Below are 22,196 nucleotides of genomic sequence, written 5' to 3'. Positions count from 1 at the left end.
TGTGTGTGTGTGTGTGTGTGTGTGTGTGTGTGTGTGTGTGTGTGTGTTTGTGTTATGTGGCAGTGTTCCTGCATGGGATGAACATGTTGTGGGTGTAGATGTGTGTGCATTTGTGTACATCAGAACCTGAGGTTTGATGTCTTAGGTACCTTTAAATTTTTGCTGGTCTAGAGCCGGCTGGCTTACAATCTTAAGGTAGTCATCTGGTCTGCCCTGCATCCCATCTGTCTATTACTATGATTACAAATGTGCCTCCGGACCAACCTTTTATTTACTTGGAGCTGAGGATTTGCACTCAAGTCCTACTGTTGATAGGTCCTTTACCAAATGAATTTTCTCTCCAACCTGAACTGAGCCTTTTTTGTTAGCTTAAGTGTGGTACTGAGGGCCACATGCAGCTAGATCATCACTGCCTCATTGATCTACATCTCCTGCCCCTAGTGGACATTTCTTGTGTGTTTCTTCAGCTACTCTTGACCAGGCCTATGAATCTAGGCACAGTTATGGCTGTCCCTTATACAAGATGCCAAACTAATCAACTTCACAATGTCACACAACCGCCACCTGACAGCACTACACCTTTTCCACTTCAAAAATGCAACACTTAAAAAAAAAAGCAAATTTCATGATTTCCTTGTTTTTCATTGCTGAGTAATACTTCATTGTATAGATGTACCACAATTTCTATATCCATTCTTCAGCAGATAAATGGTGGGAACTGGAAAGGATCATCCTGAGTGAGCTGTCCCAGAAGCAGAAAGACACACATGGTATATAATCACTCATAGACATACAGTATAGGATAAACCTACTAAAATCTGTACACCTAAAGAAACTAATCAAGAGGGAGGACTCTGACTAAAATGCTCAATCCTCACCCCTAAAGGCAAAGAGGATGAACATCAGAAGAAGAAGAACACAGGAAACAAGTTAAGAGCCTGCCACAAAGGGCCTCTGAAAGGCTCTGCCCTGCAGACTATCAAAGTAGATGCTGAGACTTGTGGCCAACTGTTGGGCAGAGTGCATGGAAACTTATGTAAGATGTGGGAAATAGTAAAAGTTGGAGAGAACAGGAGCTCCACAAGGAAAGCAACAGAACCAGAAAATTTGAACACAGGGGTCTTTCCAGAGACTCATACTCCAACTAAGTACCATACATGTGAAAGGGTTGGATGAACTTTGTAACCTATATGTCTTCTAAAGCCTATAGTTTTGAGTTTTAGGTTCAGGTTAAGCTAAAGCCTCTTAGTACCTTTCCAGAGAATGGAGGAATGTGACCCTATCTGTGAGGACAGATATTAAAAAAAAAAAGGCAAGCAAGCAATGACCTTCACTCAGCAAAAAAAAAAGGACCAGACCCTTGTCTTTGAGATAGCATTTCTTAGCAATGAACCCAGACTTGTTCTGAGTAGCTTTTGACCTGCAGGCAAAAGTTCGCAGCCCCTAATCTTCAAGGATGAGCTAACCACCCCCACCTTCAATTGCAGCTGCATCCACACTTGACAGGACTGGCCAAGCTTGAGCACCTAAGACTAACCAATTATCTTACTTTATAGCTTCCTCATCCAATCCTAAATTGCCAAGACTGCAACTTCAAATCTCCCGCAATTTTTCTTTTAAAAACCTAAAGGCCTTTGTCTCCTGGTGCCACTCTTTGCTGACCGGCAGGGGTGACCCCATTGCGCAATGGTTAATAAACCTCTTGCTTTTGCAACGAGGTAAACTAGAACCCCTGCACAGATGTAGCCCATGGCAGCTCAGTCTCCAAGTTGGTTCCCTAGTAATGAGAACAGGGACTGTCTCTGACATGAACTCAGTGGCCTGCTCTTTGATCACCTCCCCCTGAGGGGAGTGTAGCCTTACCAGGCCACAGGGGAAGACAATAAAGCTACTTCTGATGAGACCTGATAGACTAGGATCAGATGGAAGGGGAGGAGGACCTCCTCTATCAGTGGATTTGAGGAGGTGAATGGGAGGAGAAAAGGAAGGAGTGGGGTTGGGAAGAGATGAGGGAGGGGGCTACAGCTGGGATACAAATGAAGAAATTGTAATTATCAACCCCTGAACAGATGTAGCCCATGGCAGTTCATTGTCCAAGTGGGTTCCATAGTAATGGGAACAGGGACTACCTCTGACATAATCTGATTGGCCTGCTCTTTGATCGCCTCCCCCTGAGGGGGGAGCAGCCTTACCAGGCCACAGAAGATGACAATGCAGCCACTCCTGATGAGAGCTGATAGACTAGGATCAGAAGGAAGGACTATCAGTGGACTTGAGGAGGGGCATTCATGAAGAAGGGGGAGGGAAGGTGGTATTAGGAGGGGAGGAGGGAGGCATTTATGGGGGGACACAAAGTGAATAAAGTGTAATTAATAATTTTTTTTTAAAAAGCAACACTTACTCAACCCATGAGTACAATGATGCAGCCTACAACTCAAAGGGAGATGCAAAGACAAGGTATCCAGGCTCAAGTGGGGGAGGCAGGAAACAGAAATGGGCTTTGTTTCTCCTTGTTTTCCATTCAAGCCTCACTGGACTGGATGGTGCTCAACCACACTGAGGGCAGAGGGCAACCCACTTTATTGAGTCCATCTATTCAAAAACTGGAGCTGTCCAGAAACACCCTCACCAACGCACCCAGAAATCATGTTTTGATTCTGCTACCCCAGGAGTCCACTCAAAACAGTGTGAAAGGAACCATCAAAGTTAAAGAGTTGAGAAGAGCTTATGCTCGCTAAAGCTCCTTTACTGCATGAGCAATGAGCAAAATATGAAAAACTTTAGATTCAGTTAAGTGTTCATGTTAAAATATTTATGAAATCACTGAAGAAATAGTAATAAAGCATACAATTTCCAAAGATAGAAAGAATAGAAGGAGGGGGCCAGAGACCCATCTAATGCAAAAAGAAAAGAAATGGAAAGTGCAGAAGTGGAAAAACAATTCAAAGAGATTGAACATAAATTAGACAAATTCCTCAAACAAGAGAAAAATATCAGTCTGTAAAATAAAAGCCAACTTTAAGAATGAAATATATCTAAAACAAACAAAAAAATGCATAGAACTAGGAAGACAGAAAGTGAGATGACAGGAGTGAGAGGGAAACAGATGATGCCCACGGATTCGCCTTGATCTCAACGCCCAGTGGCTTTCCATGATGTCACCCAGTTTCTGGAGAAAGACCAGTTTGTGGTTCATATTTATGCACCTAACACCCAGCCTAGTAACAACGCAGTACCTACTGAATTCATAAAATCAAAATTGTACAAGTATACAATCCATCAGAAACTTGTTGAGTCTTCTCACAGGAAGCAATGATATCTCATATAATTTATGAAGATTGATTTGTTCTGGTATTCCTACCATAATAAATGGTTTTATTTTCCTCTAAAGGATAACATCAAGGCATAACTCATCCTAAAAAATATCTAGATGTGAGGTCATTTGTGAGGTGACAAGCACGCTTATGAAAGATGGCTTTTTTCATGCATTTATTCTACATGTATTTATTTACCCGATCAGTGTCAGATGCTGTGTAGGCATAGAGCACAAGATGAAAATTAGATAAACACAATTCTTGACAGTTTGGATATTGCGGACTAGTTGTTGTAAGGCAAATCTGCAATCAAAGGTATTTTAATGTATGTATTATACGTGCATTTTAAGACAGTTTAAATTGTATTTCCTTTAGATTATATTTATTTTAGGAAATTCCTTGACTGCAAAATAAAATTTCAGCTTGTCTTAACTCTATTAACTGGATAACCCTGGGCTCGTAATTCAGTCAGTCAGATCCTTTGCTGCTGAGGAGTTCAGGTTTCTTATCTCAGAATTTGAAAATAATCCCTACCTTGCCCTGTGACCGTTACCTAAGATAATGTGCCAGGTATGGCGATGTTTAACAAATGTCAGTTTCCTAAGAATCAGATTGTTACTTCTGTGCCCAAAGTTAATATGTACCATATCCCATTTGTAAATATTAACCATTATTCATGCCAGGCATCAAGTTTCAGAGAAAAGGAGCTGCCCAGATGGAGCAAGACCACTATTTATTAGAAGCAGGTTTTGGAGGAAGAAACAGACATGTGATGTATGCATACCTGTTCATGTTTTGTATCTGTTACATAGCTTGTTAGATTGTCAGCTACGTTTTGGCTAGTCTACTGGTATTTTATTGCAATAATGATCATACTATATCTCTATATTTAACTCATATAATTTTGGGCATTGCCATCCACGCCCACCCCGCAAAGGCAGCTGACCTACAGAAGACCTAGGGAGCACTGTTTTGATCATCATCTCCAAGTGCCCTCTATCCACAACAGATGGAGAAATGCATAACTGGATATGCTGCATAAAACTAAAGGCTTTGAAATTAATAAAGACCTGGCTGTCACAGGATGCAACTATGCCTAATGGGCTACTAAAAATGATTAATACATGTCCCATTGGGCCAGCAAAGAGAAGGACCGTGATTGTGCATTAAAACGAACAATTAATTTGATCTATCATGGCAACAGAAAAGATTGGCCCAAGTTACCACACAATGACCCTGAGAAGAGGCTAAAGGGTTTTACTCTTATGAGATTCTAAAAATAGTGATGTTTTTAAGTGACGAAAGCCCAGAGTTTACTAGAATGAGCCATGCATTTGGTCTCACTGCAGTGGCTTAATCTTTCACTGGTAAGTGCTATCTTGCCTTTCATTCACCATGCCATTGTGCTCTGAGTCAACAGCATGAGAGAAACATTAAACAAAGCCTTTGGGAAAAATACTAAACTCCTATGGATGCTGGAATAAAAGATGCTTTGTAAATGGAAGAGCTTATTATTAATTATTATTATGCGAATGTTCATTTCCCCACATTTCCCACTTTAGGCAAACAATACAGAAAGTCATTTTCACTTTCCAAAACACAAATGAAAGATGCTTGGAATACTGCAAAGCTTTGTCTCTCTACTCCTCTGTATTCAGGGCCACATATGAATAGATGATTTCTTTCTGCTCAGCAACTATGAGATGAGCCATTAAATCTCTCAGATAGTTTGGATGTTTTAGTTGTTGAATGAGACATTTTAAAATTGGTTTCTTTTTATTGTTCCCTTTAAAATACTCCCATCCTAGCTTTATCTGTCACACACATTATTTCTTCTTCTTAAAACCTAAAGGTTGCCAGTCCAGCAGTGGGTATTTCTCAAAGCCATACATGACAGAATACATTTTAGAAAATATATGTTTTTAAAAACCTAAAAATCTATTGTACTCTTAAAATTAAAACCATTAATTAAATATTTTGATATACAGAAATGGTTAAATATGTCAGCTAAACAGTGAGGGCTTTAGAACTCCTGTCCAAACTATTTCTACCACTACAGAAAAGTTACTAACCATCTAGAGTTTATCTAATTAGATAAATACTGCCCACAATCATGGGAAATCCTTCCTGTGGTAGAAGGGAGGATGAGACCCTGGGAGACTTCAGAAAAGGCTAAATTAGCTGTTTAGAGATTCTGCCACTGGCTTTGGATTTCCTTCTCTGCCACACTCACATAAATTCACACATTTGTGCATTCACAGGAAAGGGAGAAACTATATTTCTGTTTATCATCTTAATATATTTATTTTAGTTAAGCTTTACAAAAGCATTAAAAAGCAGATATTATTAGCTGCATTTCACAAGTCCCTGAAGTCTCATGAATAGTATTTGATAAAGTTGACACACACACAAACCTAACAGTATTCAAAGCTCTTTGCGATATTTTCGTTCACTCATTCATGCATTCATTTACTTTATTAAATGTTGTCTGTGTTCTCCATCATTTACTGGGCATACAAATACTTCCTTTCCTGTCCATGTTTACAAATGCCCCATCTATCTATCTATCTATCTATCTATCTATCTATCTATCTATCTATCTATCTATCTATCTATCATTTAGCTCTGTATCTCTATCTCTGTGTGTCTGTGGGTGTATGTGTCTGTGTCTGTGTGTAGGTGACAGGAACCGTAGGTGTCCCTTCTGACTCCATCTCTACCTTCTTTGCTGAGACAGTGTTTCCCATTAGCCTGGAACTTGCCAACTGGGCTAGGCTGAATGTCCATCGAGCCCCAGAGAACTTGTATGTTTCTGTTGCCTCAGCACTGAGCTTTACCTAATTAGCTAAATGCTGCACACTCTTATGGGTGATAGGTGGGAGAATGGGAGTGTGGATGACTTCTAAAAAAGGCTAAACTATCTGTCTAGAGTTTCTGCCACTGGCCTTGGGCTTCCTTCTCTACCACACTCACTCAAACACACACATTTGCACATTCAAATACACAGAGTCACTCCTGGCTTTATAAATGTGGGTTCTAGGTCCAAACTCATGTGCTCATGCTTTTAAAGGAAGTACTTTCCAGGCTGAGTCTTCTCCCCAGCCAAAACAAAAATGCTCCTATGAGGCAGTCACTGTCTTGGGGAGCCAAGAACAGTATCCTGCAAAGGAAGTCTGTGGGAGACGAGCCTCCAAGGTAAGAAGAGATGTTTGACTGGTGATTCTTGCCACACCAATAATTCTGAATTCCATGCTCAGACAAATGCTAGTGAGGGACTAATTTTACTCTTCCTCACACACATCTCCCTCTTCTATGAGTATTCATACTCATGGGAGAAAGATATTTGAGGGTTTTCTTATGTTCCTTCCAACTTAATCCAGTTGCGGGAAGCACACAGACTGACCTTCTTTAAAAGATGTGCACTCACTGTGTGCACACTCCAGGTGCCCTAGTCTCGACACCAGAGCACTCACTGTGTGCCCCTTCTAGGGATCCCTGGGCACGGCACAGTCAACGTTGGGGGTTAACCAGACACATGGCAGCACTGGAGGAGGCACTTGACATGTGTGGGAATCAGCACGTGCCTTCCTAGGCCCTCTGCACTTCCCAGCTACTCCTTGGATGAGTTCCCCACCTGGCTCTATGTGTCATCTACAGTAGCTCGCTGGAATGCCTTTTCTTCTCCCAGACCTGGCCTGAACACTGACAAGTGATGGTAAAGATGAGGGTGACATTTCCTGATTACAATGCTCTGAACATAACTGCAGTTTGGACGACGTCCTTGACAGATTGGCTAGTGTTGGCGCCAGATTCCACTGGACCCTTCCAGAAGCAGCTGTAGCATGCTCTTCACCTGTCTTGACTGCCAGTCTCCCAGGGGCCAGGAATTCAGCAAGTATCAGGATTCAGTAAGCCTCTGCAATTGTAGGTGGACCAGGCACCAGCAATGTGCTTGGTTGTGGGCTGGGTGGCAGGGCATATAGAATGAGCTCTTTGTCATTTCTACTTTCTCTGCATCTCTGATGCTGGACAGATGAAGAATGGCAAGCTACAGACGGACGTAACAAATTACCCATAAAATATATTCATAATCATCTGATAACTAAAAATGGGAATCAGGCCACCGATCACATTAAACTTCTGTTGCCTTGGCAAAGACTGTTAAATTAACCTTGAAAACACCCATAATCCCTTGGTAGCTAACAAAAAGATACCATTTCCTGTCCCCTGCGATGTCTGCTTTGACTGTTGCCTTCCTTCCTCTCCTTTCCCCTTCTGACTCAGCTATTGTCTTGTGCTCTGTCACTCACCATTTTTCCATCAATGAATGCCTCCTTCAGAATTCTGTCCCCATCCTGGAAGTCATGAAAGGGCTTCTATCATCAGCATCCATCATGGCTTCATGTGCTAAAAAGATGCCTATAGGTTCCTGACCAAAGCAGGACCCACTCTCTGAGTTAAACTACATCTAGCGACAAAATGAGCCTCCAACACCATTTCCTTTTACTGCTCTCTAAAAATCAAGGGAAATAAACAATCTCCTGCAATGAATTTTTATGTCAAAAGATAAGAACATGGACCAACTAATCAATCACACAGCCAGCCTTTTCCCCGTTTCTTTCAAGCAATATTTCTTCATGCCAAATTTTCTTTTGCTTTCTTTGGAAGAGTGGAAGTTAGCAACTGCAGGGCACAGGTACTGTTTCAGGCTCTGGGGAGTGAATTTCCTTGTGCCACACACACACCATATTCAAAAATGGGGTGTTGTGTATATGTCCTTCTAAACTTTGTGAATGAACTCATTATCTGTCTGATTCCTTATTTTCTTAAAGGCAGAACTGTAATGAACTCTTTATGCCCCTAAATAATCTGAAATTCCAACGATGCAGTTCTTAACAGTCTCAGCATGACCATGGGTGTGAGCTGCATTCATAAGATTGAGTTTATTTTGCATATTCAGTATCAGGTGCAGTTCAGTGTTTTGATATTTTCTACACTGGCTTGAAAAGCTATTTATTACCACAGAGTCACTTCACCAGTAAATATTTATAGGCAGTTTTATTTCCAGTTTAGGGTTTGTGTATCGTATCTTATGGTACCTACAAAAGGCATTGTTGATTTGCTATTTTAGCTTCTGATAGAGAACACGTTTATGGCCTGATGATGGGAAGTTTCTTCTTTAATAATTTACAAAATTACCTGCAGTAAAGATTTTCACCTGTTCTTTGTTTCCTTACTGCCACAAAATTGGAATTACATATAAAACCCTTTCCTCCGGGAGATTCGTATCTACAGGAGACAGAAAACCTCCACTTAAATTTTTATGAAACATCAAAATTACAGCCTGGTTTTAGCAAAACAATAGAAAGGAGACTTCATTGAGTGCAGAGTATTTCCAATATTTGAAGACATCATTCTTTATCTCCCGTTTAATCTTTATTGTCCCGTGGCAGCTTCTGTTTTGGGGCCTATTGATTCCCTGGTGTGGATGTTCTGTGTGCTCATTTGTCTTCCATTACAGAAGCTTCTGAGTCCCAAGCACAGGGGCTAACTTCGGCCACAGGACCTGTTTCTCGGATACTTGTGCTTTTCCAATTTAACTTGACATTGTTTCATGAACAGATTGATGCCCAGTCTCCTTCTTTTCCCTAGGACTGACCAGCCCATGTTTGAATAGGGTGATGTGGAAACAACCCACTGGCCCCAAGTGAAAAATCCAAAGAAATGCAGAGACAGAGAAGCCCAAAGACCGTCCTTAATAACAATTCAAATTTTAAATCTCTCTTTATTGGATTATGTTTTAATAAAGGGTTTATGTTACATCCACAGAACAGTTATCAATTAATTACCCATGGACATTTAAGGCATGTTGCACAGTAGTAGTTATTATACTCTGAGCATTAGACATATGTTACATAAAAGATGCAGTCACCTTGAAATTATGCTGCGAAGGCTGCCTTGTTCCTCTAGAATATTATACAATCCAGTGTGAAAATTATGTTTAAAACTTATCAGGACATGAAGGTGGCTTGCTCCAAATGGTTTAAGGTAGGCTTAAGGGTGCTTCCAGTTAGCTCAATAAAATTTCAGAGCATTGCACTCAGTAACTGAAGATTTTTTTTTTAAAGTTCTTCATCCCCTCCTAGCTTCTGTGGGCTAAGGTTGTGTGCTGCAAAGAGCAAGCAACCTCACACTTCGGCATTATTTGGTTGTGCACCAATACAGAGTTACTCTTGGATAGTGACTCTGGCCTTGGCGAGGTAACGTGTTCCTTGCAGGCAGCTGTATCCTGAGGACTTGAGAGCACCAGCACCTGGGACTGAGGCCCAGAGAGGCCTGAGTATGAAAGATCGCCAGCGGCAAAAGAATCCCTAGGTCTGACACACATAGAGAAGGAGAATGGAAAGCCACTAGCTTCAGAATGATGGCGACACTCTAAGAGACTGGCAGGGCTCTTGGAGTAGAACAAGTTCAAATATGGGAGAAAGGGTGATGGATTTAAGATCCACTAAATCTAAGGACAGCAAGAAATTTCAGCTCTAAATAATATTGTTATTTTGGGGGATAAAAGCTATCTTGCTTTTGGAGAGTTTGCGGATCATTGTGTGTGTGTTATTTTTATAGTTACCAGAAATAAAAATCACCCCCTGTCAGCCTGATGAAATGAGGGAGTTGTGTTAGCTATTTTTTAAAGCATAATCTAAAATATCAGAAAACCGAAGTCATTACTTTAAGGCATTATACTACATTGATTTTTAGGGAAAAATTGCCTCCATAGTTTCAGTTTAATTTAAAAATATCAGAAACCCATTTAACTACTCATTAAATTAATTTGAGCAAATTCTAAGTAAAATAAAAAAAAATCTATCCAATATCTTCCTACCTAGCAAACAACAAATGCTATATCCATTCATGCATCAGTGTCCATTTCAGATAGATCTGTACCTGGGAGTTACTAAAGGGGAGATGGAACAGAGGACCCAGGCACTGCCCTTAGGGAGGGGCATGAGCAGGTCAAGAATGATCTTCTATGAAACCACACACAGGGGTGCTGAACACTATAATGAAAAGAAAGGAAGAAAGAAAGAAAGAAAGAAAGAAAGAAAGAAAGAAAGAAAGAAAGAAAGAAAGAAGGAAGGAAAGAAAGAAAGAAAGAAAGCAGAAAAAGAGAAGAAGAAGAAGAAGAAGAAGAAGAAGAAGAAGAAGAAGAAGAAGAAGAAGAAGAAGAAGAAGAAGAAGAAGAAACAGCCGCGCCTGGGAAGTAAGGGCACTGATTGACTGACATCACAGTGTCACAAGAGAAGTGGTGCTCTGGAGAGAAGGAGCCAAGGTCCGTGCTTGACTCACACGGCTAGTTATGAAAGGCAGCTTACATTAGGCTGGACTTAGGCTCTGGTTTCCACAGGTGATTAGGACTAAGAAGAGACGTTCTTCTCATACTTGGAGCCAAACTTTTCTCTGAAGGATGCAATGGCTCTAACATGAATATTAATGATTCTGAGGAACTATAAATGTCATAGATTTTGCCTGACAAGCTTTTCATCTAAGGCCTAATTTCCTTGTTGCAGTTTTGGTCATTCATCGCTGTCAAAAAGTCACGTCAATGAAAATTCAGCTAAGTACTTATGACCAGTTTAGAAATGAACTATATCTGATATATGAAATGTGAAAGATCATCACATGAAAATGGAATACCCCACTGAACTCAAGGATGTGGTGATGAGGACTCAGAATTGCAATGACACATTCAGATTTGTTGTCACATGACAATAATCCCTACTGTGCTCGCTCACATTCATGGAGATTGAAAAGGTAGCATGGGAGTCAGGAAGACAAGGATTATCATCTTATAGCACACAATGATTTGATTCACCAAGACTGGTTTGATAATGATGTCTGTAATCATAGAACCTAACATTAAAGGAACCCAGAGGGAAAAAGACAAGAGGATGAACAGATAGAACATAGAGAGATAAAGACATACCTAGAGAGATTGATTCATGATAGATAATATATAGGTACATAAATGATAGATAATAGATACATAGTATGTAGGTAGTCATACAAATGATAGGTAACAAAAGATAAAGATAAGTAGATAAATGGTGATGGTCACAGATAAATAATAGATAGATAGATAATGAGAAAGATACATAGAGATATATAAACAGATGCATAGATAGTTAGGTGACAGTTGTTTAATTGGGTGATTAATTAAACATGATTTTGGAGATGTAAATATCCCAGGATGATGTCTGAAAAGTAGAATTCCTGAATTCTGGTATCATGGCTCAATTCAAGTCTAATGGCCTATGAATCAAGGGTGCCAAGGCTGTAAATTAAAATGTGAACAGGAAGGATTGTCATCAAAAGGCAGAAGAAACAGAGTTCTGGTCTCTAAGGGCAAGACAAACTTGTCTCAGCTGCAGAGATACACAGAGTACATGGTCTTTTTACGTGATGTTCTTTCCATGTTTTCCTGACTGTTGAATGTTGTCATCTCCCACTGTTACAGTCTTTCCCACTATCTGACTCTAGAAACACCCTCACAGGCAGTGCCAGGGAGATAGTTTTACCAAGTCACTAGCCACTCTTCAATGATTCCTGTTGACACCTCTAAGCACCCATCACAATACTGAGGAGCATACCTTGGGCTAACTTTTCCAATGCCAATATTAAAATACAAAATTTGATCATGATCTCTAAAAACCATGCTGACTGTGAGAAAATGAAGATTATCCACTAGCTGATTTAATTTCCATCTTGTCTTGGACATGTGTGGCTTGGCCCTTCTTGCCAAGAATTGCCCAGAGAACTTTGTGTGTGGCAGTATGCTGACGCTGGCCGTGAGAGTGGCTGAGAAACTCCGAGCTCTGGCATGTAACAGACATTGGAGGATGAAAGGAGATTAATGCTTATATTAAGATGGAAAAATATTTCATCAAGTATATGATCAGAGGAAATCAGAAATGAAGCATAGTTAACCAGATAATGGATTTGGACACCAAAGAAACTCAGAGATTCTGGTAGCTTAAATTAGTCAGTTTCATGTCTTTCTTTGAGATTTTTTTTGAATAATTATCAATTTTCATGCATACATTTAGTACACAAACTATGGCTGTTTATTATATGGTAAAAATGCTTTATGTTAAAATAATTTTAAATATGACCTTCTAAAATTTATTTATTTATTTACTTTACATTCCGATCTTAGACCCCTCTCTCCTCTCCCCCCATCCCCCTTCCTCCTTCTTTCCCCTATTCCCCTCTCCTACTCCTTAGAAAAGGGGAGCCCCCCTCCCAACCAACCTCAGCTCATCAAGTTGCATCTGAGACTGAGCACATTCTGTTCCTCTGTGCCCTGGCAAGGCAGACCAGCCAGGGAGAAGTGATCAAAAAGCAGGCAAAACAGTCTATGTCAGAAAAAGCCACTGCTCCCCTTAGGAGGGGACTAACATGAAGTCGGAGTTGCCCATCTGCTACATCTGTGTATGGGGTGTAGGTCCACTCTATGTACAGCCTTCGTTGGTGCTTTAGTCTCCCTAGGACCCTCTAGGGAGCGTCCTGGTTAACTGGCTCTGTTGGTCTTCTTGTGGAGCTCCTATCATCTCCAGGTCCTATCCTTCACCACACTCTTTCACAAGATGTCCTACACTTTGCCCAGTGTTTGGCTGTGAGTCTCACATCTTGTCTTGCTGCTGGATGGAGCCTCTCAAAGGATGTCTACACTAGGCTCCCATCTGCAAGCGTGGCAGGGTATCTTTAAAAGTGTCAGGGGCTGGCTCTCTCCCATGGGGTGGGTCTCAGGTTGGGTCAGGCACTAATTGGACATTCTTCCAATCTCTGCTCTATTTTTACCCTGCACAACTTGTAGAAAGGATAAATTTTGGGTGAAAGTTTTTGAGGGTGGGTTGGTGTGAAGTGAAGGACTCCCTTCACTAGGAGTCCTGTCTAGTTAGAGGGTGCTCTCTTCAAGTCTCCATGACCCCTGATACCAGAAGTCTCAGCTACACTCAGCCCTAATCCTCCCAGAAGCCTACCTTGTAGAGTTCTTCAGTTTGTTATAGAGATGCTCAGACCCACGGTTTCTCTTCTCTCTGCAGGACCTCTGCCCTCCCGCACCCACTCTCCCCAGGTCTGAACTCCATGCTCTGGGTGGAAATGTAAATGTGTTGCTGATTGCTGCAGGCTCTGTTCCTATATTTTTTACTTGAAGAGGTCTGCTGATTTGGGGAGGAGGGGGGGCTTTGTGGGGAATCTCTTGTTGTTTCAGGTAACTTGTCATTACATAGTCCAGACTGGCAGGGGTTTTTTTTAAAAAAACGTTTTTAAGCATGAAATATTTTTTTTTAATTTTATGTTGATTTATGTTTTGCCTGCATGTCTTTATATACACCAATTACATGCAATGCCCTCAAAAGGTGTAAGAGGTCTTTGGATGCTCTGGAAATGGAGTTGCAGATTACTTTGCGTGGCTTCATGGATGCTAAGAAGCCAACCTGCTTCCACTAAAAGAACAGTGAGTGCTCTTATCCTCTGAGTCTTTTCTGTATCCTGGAAGTGAATTCTTGCTTTTCTTGTCTCAGATGGATGCTAGGTCACAGGTGTTCACCACCTTATGTGACAGAAATCATTTGGGAAGTAAATTCAAAGCAATTAAAGATGGGCATGCGGCTGTGAAAATAGTATATGGAAGAGCTGGGGAAGTGTCTCAGACAACAAAGCCCCTGCCTGGGAGTGTGAGGAACCTGATTTTGATCCTCAAAATCCAAGTAAAAAGCTGTCAGGTGTATTGGCTCATGCTTGCAGCAGCAGCGCTGGGCTTATGGGATTGGGAGGATGGAGGAGAGATTGTCTTGCTGGCCACCCACCTAGCCTATTGGTGACTTACATGACAGTAGAGACCCTATGTCAAAGGATAGACGGTCTCTCTGAAATGACATTTCAGGTTGAACCTTGACCTTGGTACGCACATGCACACATGCACCTTACACACCCATCCATGCGATATGTGCTGCTGCTGTGGCCTGGGTAGTTGTTGGGACAGATAGAACAACTACCACTAGAAAACTGGGAATGTGAACTGGTGCTTTTGGGGACACAAAGAAGACAATTTAAGTTCCCTGTGCTGTGATTTCATATGATCACTACATGGGGTCGTTTATATGCCACAATTAACACATACTCTTTTCCTTAAAAAAACAGAAATGTACTTCCTCATAGGATGTCAGAGGCCACACTTCACTTTAAAGGTCCTAGGAGAGACTGCTGCTATCTTTCTAGCTTCTGATGTTTCCAAGCAGTTTGTTTGGCTGAGATATGATTTTACTATGTAGGCCAGGCTAGCCTCAAATTGTTTCAACCTCTCAAATGCTGGGACAAACCAGTGCCTCCACACCTTTCCTGGCTTGTCCCTCTTCTGTCCTCGCATGGCTTCCTCCTTTCTGTGTGTCTCTCATGTGTGCGCACCTTAGCAAACGCTTGCGTCGCAGCTGTGTCTTGGATGCAAGGCATCTCTGGGCAGGCTCCCGCATTTGAACTTTTGGTCCCCAGATGCACTAACCTGTGAGGGTATAGAATCTTGAAGAGGCAAGACCTTACGGCAGATGACAAGTGGTAGACCTTCAATGTCACAACAACTTTTGGTTCTGGCTTTTGCCCTGATGATGGGAACAAGCAGCCTGCCACCTCATGTTTCCACCACAGTCAGCGCTTACCTGCCCCGCCCTGATGATCCATAGCCTGGAGACTATTGTAAAGTATGCCTGTCGTCCCTTGCCTTGTCTATGTCCACCCGTCTGTGAGAAGGGTGAATAAAGTGGCTGATACACTCACAATGGTTGTTGTTGGATTTAGACCCACTTGGCTATTCCAGGATGATCTCACTCAACACTTTTGACTAATATCTGCACACTCACTCTTCCAAGTAGAGTCACACTTGCAGCTTCCTGAAGTTTCTGTGTAGACAGACCTTCAGAAGGACATCATTGAGCCCACCGCACTCACCTAGCAACACCTTCCACTCATGCAGAGATCATCACTGACTGGTCATTGGCTCGGTGTAGAGACTCAAGCTGAGTCCTTGACTCATTGTAAAGTCCCAATCACAGTGACCTTGTAACGAGATGACAAATCTCTGAGAAAGGTGACCCTTAACTTATCTTTTTGTAGTCTTGTTTAAGAAGACCTCATGTCAAATTACTGGGGCATCTATTACTTCTGGCTTTTTCCTCCCTCAGTAAGTATTTTACTAAGTGTCTCACATACTTTTTTTTTCTTTTTTTTATTATTATTTTTTTCTTTTTAGTTACATTTTGTTAACTCTGTGTCCCAGCTGTATCCCGCTCCCTCATTCCCTCCCCAACCCCACACTCCCTCCCTGGTCTCCTCCCTGCCCCTTTCCAAGTCCACTGATAGGGGAGGACCTCCTCCCCTTTCATCTGACCCTGTTTTATCAGGTATCTTCAGGGCTAGCTGCAAAGTCCTCCTCTGTGGCCTAACAGATTTTAATACCATGACCAAGGCTATTTGTATAAGAACACATTTAATTCAGGACCATTCTGAGGGATTAGAATCCTTGACCATTGTGGTGGTCAGCATGGCATCAGGGAGGCAGGTGGCCATGACACTGGAGCAGTAGATGAGGGTTCAAATCTCTGATCAAGCACAAGGCAGACACACACAGAGAGAGAGAGAGAGAGAGATCGAAACAGTGAGAGAGAGTTCACAAAAGAGATAAGGAGAGAGAGACATAGAGGGAAATAGAACAGAAAGAGGAGGAGGGAGAGTGAGAAAGACAGCGAAAGAGACAGAGACAGAGAGAGAAACAGAGAGGGAGAGAGTGATCAGTAACTGGACCTATCTTGCAGTGACACACCTCCTCCAAAACGGCCACATCTCCTAATCCTCAAACTGTTCTACGAACTAGAGTACAACCAGTCAAATATATGAGCCTATGAGAGGCGTTCCCATTTAAACCACCACACCAAGCACCCACTCTGTAAAGGTAACTATGTATTAACTTTTATACCAGCTAATTCAGTTGGTAGAGCATTTGGTAGAGCATGGGACTCTTAATCCCAAGGTTGTGGGTTTGAGCCCCACGTTGGGCACCATATGTAAAAGTAACTTTTATTTGCCCTGTTCTGTTGCTGTCTTGGAGGCTTACTGCCTCCTTCTGCTAACCTAGACCTATCCCTGGAAGCTTCCAGCCTCCATACAACCTAATCTAGGTGTAGAATGTTATCTGCCTATGAGACTTACTTTTAATAATCTCCCCCTTTCTTGTTCTCTTTAAGCTCTGAGCTGGCTGGTTCAATTCAGCTTTTCTGGATCAAACTCCTCTCCCAGGTAACTGATTCAATCTGGCCTTTATCTCTGCCTCTGAATTGTTCTGCTTGGCTTCAAACTGAGCAATCTGCTTTAAATTTCTGAGTCCTTCTCATTCTCTGGCTCCTTCTGTCTACAACTGAGTTTTCTCTTTTCAACCTGTCTCTCTATCACTGTCCCAGTAAAACTGCTTCCTCTCTCTGTGTTACCCCTTAAATAGCTTCCCTTACCTCTGTCTTCTCCTGAGAGTTGGGCTTATCCTATCTGTCAATTCTTTCTCTGATTCATCACTGTTTCTGCCGCTCAGTCAGACATCATTTTCAAACATGGCTGCTTCCTTCTACAAACCAACTTTACCTTCATTGTTAGAGCTTAGAAGCATGTACTACCACATCTGGATCTAAGCTTTTCTTTACCTGTACCAGCTCTTTACCAGGCTGGCCGAGAACTCACATCTGCTTGCCTCCATCTCCTGGATTAAAGGTGTGTTTGTATTCCAGCTGGATCACACAGACCTAGAAGATCTTTGGATATAATCTCTTGCCAGAGCAGCCATGTTCTGTATTAAAATTCCTCTACACCACACCTCAAACATGAGGGTGTCATCAAGAATGAGGGACATAATTCTCCCGCTCTTCCTTGAAAACAACTTTGTCCTATTAGGTAGAAGCAACATCATGTTTTAAGACTGTTTGTTTCTTATAAGTCTGGAGTTTAGTTGAAAATCAGGTGGCCCTGCTATTTGGGTTCTATTCCAGTGTGATTTTTATCACCTCATCTTCAAACAATGGACATGCCTTGAGAATACAAACTATTTATCACACCTATTAAAGTGTGGAGATGTTAAGAATCCAATATATAAACCTTCACAAGTGTATTTTTCAACTTGGGAAGGCATGGCTGCTTTTGCCTTGTATCTTAGGGCCTTTTTGAAGGCAGCCTTTATTTTTAATAACAGTGCATTAGACAAAAGCAGGAGATGAGCCTTTATCTGTCATGATAAGGAAGACTCACTCGTTTCGCTTTTATTTTTCTTCCCTCATCCAATCTTTATACAGCTGGCAGGCCAGTAAACTATTCAGTCTGAGGATTAATATCAATGATGACAGAAGTGAGTAAGCAAACCTGATTCTGTAGAAGCCCTTCAACAAAATCCTCAACTGGGTCCAGCCATAGTCTCACCTGTCTGGCTAGTGCTAATCCTTATCTTTCGGTTTAATGCCACTACAACTGTTAGACTTCTCTAGGTTCTGGAAACTCTCCTAGGTAGATTTGTGAATCTGAATTTGTAAACATCTGATCAGAAGCTTGTGGCTGAAAAAAAAAAGAATAATTCTGTAGACGTCTTTTCTCTTTACCCATGGAACTTAGTTATCTCCACACAGTTTGTGTCAGAGGTCACAGCAACCCGGACTTGATGCCTGTTTGATGTATCTCACAGGTGTTTGTTTTCTGAATCCTGGCGCCTCTAGTTAATACATCACACACTAAATAAGTAAAAGCCACACTTTACTATTAGAAGTTAGAATTCTAAAATTGGCTAAGTATCATGTTCATCACAGAAATAATTTCCTTTTCTTTCTCTTTCCTTTATTTTTTTAAAGTTTCTCTTCAGTGATTATACCTCTGAATGTCATCATGTGTCCTCTCTTCCCTCTGACATCATCTCCTTTGACACCGACTTTTCTTCTTATTTTGTGTGGAGATCAGTGTACTATATTTAGGAGTTGCTTTCTGACATCCAGATCCAGAGATTTGAATTCAGATCCTCGGGCATGCTGGGTAAACATCCTGCACCTCTGAGCCATCTTGCGTACTGTCGTCTTCATGTGAGGCTATTGTGGTTCTCTAAAGACTTTCCCATCTCAAGGTCCTTATGTCTACCCCATTTGCACATCACTGAAAATATTCACAGGTTTGAACTCAAGCTTGTTGGGGACCATTGCTCTTCCTACCACAAATAGCCTTATCAGTGGAAGAAGAGTCAAAAGCCATGAGGTTTTTGTTCAAAACTGAATTTGTATTCTTTTTAATCCTTTCAAAAGAAGCAAGTATATTTTGCTAAATGTAATTGCGTTCTGTCTACATAGTCCTTTCGTGTTAGAATTTAATTATTACTACCCTTAGGGCTGCCTTTCTTTAATTTTTTCCCCTCTTTATTTCCTCTTACATACCTATTATTATTAACCCAGATCTCTTACATTCAAAGTTTATATCTGAGAATGGAGAATAAGATTGCAAATTCTATTGCTGACTTCATTATTTTTTCTTCTTAAAATGGCTTCTGATCCTGACCCCCTCATTTTTATTATTATTTTTGCATTAGCAATGCAGCAGCTTAGCCAGGAGATGAGCAGATGAGCAGAAGAATTGGCTGTGTCTGATTTACAAGTTGGTGTTAGCCACTTGCTTGTTACTGGAGATGTTATCTCTTGAAAGTGGAGTTGCATTGTCTACACCAGGGAAACAACAACAAGAAGGACATTGTTAGAATATGACCATTAGATTTTTGTAACGATGAACCTTACAACAATGGGCATGGAAGTAGTAGGGCTTCATCACTGTCATCACTACTGCTCAGCTGAAGTGAGGCCTTACTTGTTCTCATGAGAAACAGTTGACACAAAGTGAAAGCATCATCTGTTCTACCCCAAGGATCTAATGTCCTGGAAAAGTAGGTAAGATGCCATTTTCTCACTGTTAACAAGGACTGTTTTTTTTTTTTTTACTTATTCTTTCCCTCTGCTTGATTTTGTATTTCAGAGAAGGTCTCATGTAGCCCAAGCTACCCTTGAACTGACTATGTAGCTGACTGTGACCTTGAGTCCCAGATCTCCAGCCTCTATGTCCCAGTAGCTGGTTTTGCGGCTGCCCTCATCAAATCCAGTTTGTCTGGAAGAAGGACTTTCTCAGTAGCCCTGGCTGTCCTACGACTCAGTCTTTTTGCCCCTGCCCGATTGTGGAAGTGTACCCACCCTCCTCCCAGCCAACTCTAACTGGTTTTTATAACCCATGCAAGCAAGAGGAAGTGTTTCTTCTGGTTTTCACTCTTTTCTCTGAGCTTCAGTTCATTCTGTTCTGCAGCCAGCAGTTTGTCTTGCTTAGCTGTAATCTCTGAGTGAAAAAAAAAAGCAGCAGTCTTGGTCGCACTGGTCCTGTTTCCACAGCACCTGGCAGAACGGGGCATGCACATGTGTTTCTTGCTAATACTTAATGAGTAAACTAATAAATTCCTTGCTTGCTCTTTTCCTTTGACCTTTTTCTTGGCCTCCATTGTTATTTCTCCTCTCTGAACTGTAGTAATAATTTAAGGGCTAGCCCAATCATTTACCACAGCATGCTGCACTTTTGATAAAATTTTTGCCATCCTGGGGACTGGAACTGGAGACTTGCTAAGGCTAAGCAGCTGCTTTACCACTGGACTATAGCCCGATCCTTATTTTGGTAAGGTTCATCTGAATACTCTAATATATTTACTGTCAACTGCTTTAAAATTTTTCCAACTTTCTTAGTTATCTAGAACTTACTTTATTTTTCATCACCTTTTAACCTCTATTAGATATTCACTGAAAGTCCTGGCACACTTGCTTTGTGCTACATGCCTGCTGCTGTAGGCAATGGAGAGACACCTTTGTCCCGCTCACCCCTTCTTAGATTCTGTATAACTCACAAAACAGCTTGAGAAACATATCCATGACAGTAACATTTTTATCATTTTTGCCAAATTGATAAAATTGTTCAACAAAATGTCTTAAAAAAAAAAAAACCAAAACAATATGGCCTTTCAGTGGACTAGGGGAAGGGAATAGGAGAGAAGAGGGAGGGAGGGTGGGATTGGGAGGAGTTGAGGGAGAGGCTTCAATTGGGATATATAATAAGTAAATTGTAAAAAAAAAATTAAAATTAAAATTGAAAAAATAAAACAATATGGCTGACTGATATGCTGCATTGACCATACAAATTTCAAATGCATCCTCCTGTTTGCACTTTGCAACTCTGAAGCTTGCGTGGTGCCTGTTGCTGGGCAACCAGTGGCACTCTGGGGCCACGAGTTACAGAATTGTCGCCTCAAATTTTTGGACTCAAAAATGTTTCCTAAAGTAATCGCTCCAAGGTATGAGTCGGGGTTGGATTGTTAGAGCAAATAGCAAACCGTGCTAATGGAAGTCAGTGAGGAATTTAATTATTCTCCCAATTTCCAAAGGCAATGGTGTATCACACTAATACTTTTTTCCTTTGCCTTTGCTTCATGCTAGTAGCTGAAAGTGAAATGATGTCCTGCTCCCTGGTGAGGCTGCAGAGGTGCCTTAAAAGTGCTTCTGTGACTTATTGAAGAGGTTCTTTCTCCTGTTGCTATTTGTGCCATGTACCAAGGGCAGACTGGCACAGCTCACAGAAACAAGGATGCTGAACACTGATTCCTAAGATATCTCAGAGTCATCTTTAAATTTGGATTTTTTTTCCTCCTAAGTGATTTCTATTGTGCATGTTTGATGGTTCTTACCAATATTGCAAGGACATTGTATTTTATTAGCTTATTCAATTAATTTTAACAACATTGTCAAAATCTTTGAAATTTCTGAAAATAACAAGAATATATATATATATATATTCTTGTTATGTATACATATACAGAGAGTAAAAATAGAGAGAGAGAATGGTTCCATCCCAGCATGAAAAGGAAGAAATATGGAAATAAAATGGCAGCACCTTTACAATAGGTACCCCTCAACCTAGAGTTGGCCACATCCCAATAAAGATAATCACAGGCTGCAATATCATGACTACAGGACATGTCTAAGACACTTAACTCATGAAGAATTTTATTTTTGCAGCACGGGGTACTCTAGGGCATCAGTTTTTGTCCTTAGTATGTCATGGTTGACTGGGAACTCGGGCTTCCAGCGCCTCAGGAGAGTACTCAAGCCCCCCAAATGATTAACATACAGACATTGAGATATAGCCCCTACTGAATACATACCGATTTCATCTCACGGAAGGTCAAAAAATGCAAATCAAACCATTAGGAATGTGCACCAGCTGCTCTGTGATGGAGACATTAACACTTCGTCATGAAAGAACACAAATCCCTGGGGTGTTTCCTCATGGACGGACCACCATCAGTGACTCTTTGTTGCTGACCAAGCCACTCACAGTGGAGGAGTCAGCAAAGGAGGCCATCCACGGTGCGGGTCTCCTCAGTATAGCAGTCTCCTGTAAAACCACGATGCAGCTTGTGCAGCTGGCTCCAGACGTCCTCTCATTAGGGCTGGGGTGAAAACTGCTAAAAGAACTGGAAATCTGTACAAATAAAGAATTTGAAATCTTATGAAGTCAATAGTGTTTGAGTCTAAAACCTTGTTTAAAACCAGGATAGTTTTATAGGGGAAAGTGGAAAAGAAGAAGGGAAAGGAAAGAAAGGGAAGAGGAGATGAAAGAAAGGCTGGGAAGGTTAGAAAAAGAGGGAGAAGGACGATAACCCAGAGGTATCTTAATAAATGAAATGAACTATGGCATTCTGGAATGTATATGTATATATATATATATATATAT

This window comes from Psammomys obesus, unplaced genomic scaffold, assembly GCF_907164565.1.
Source record: "Psammomys obesus unplaced genomic scaffold, mPsaObe1.curated_primary_1811, whole genome shotgun sequence".
Lineage (NCBI taxonomy): Eukaryota > Metazoa > Chordata > Mammalia > Rodentia > Muridae > Psammomys > Psammomys obesus.
This window is presented reverse-complemented; position numbering follows the sequence as displayed.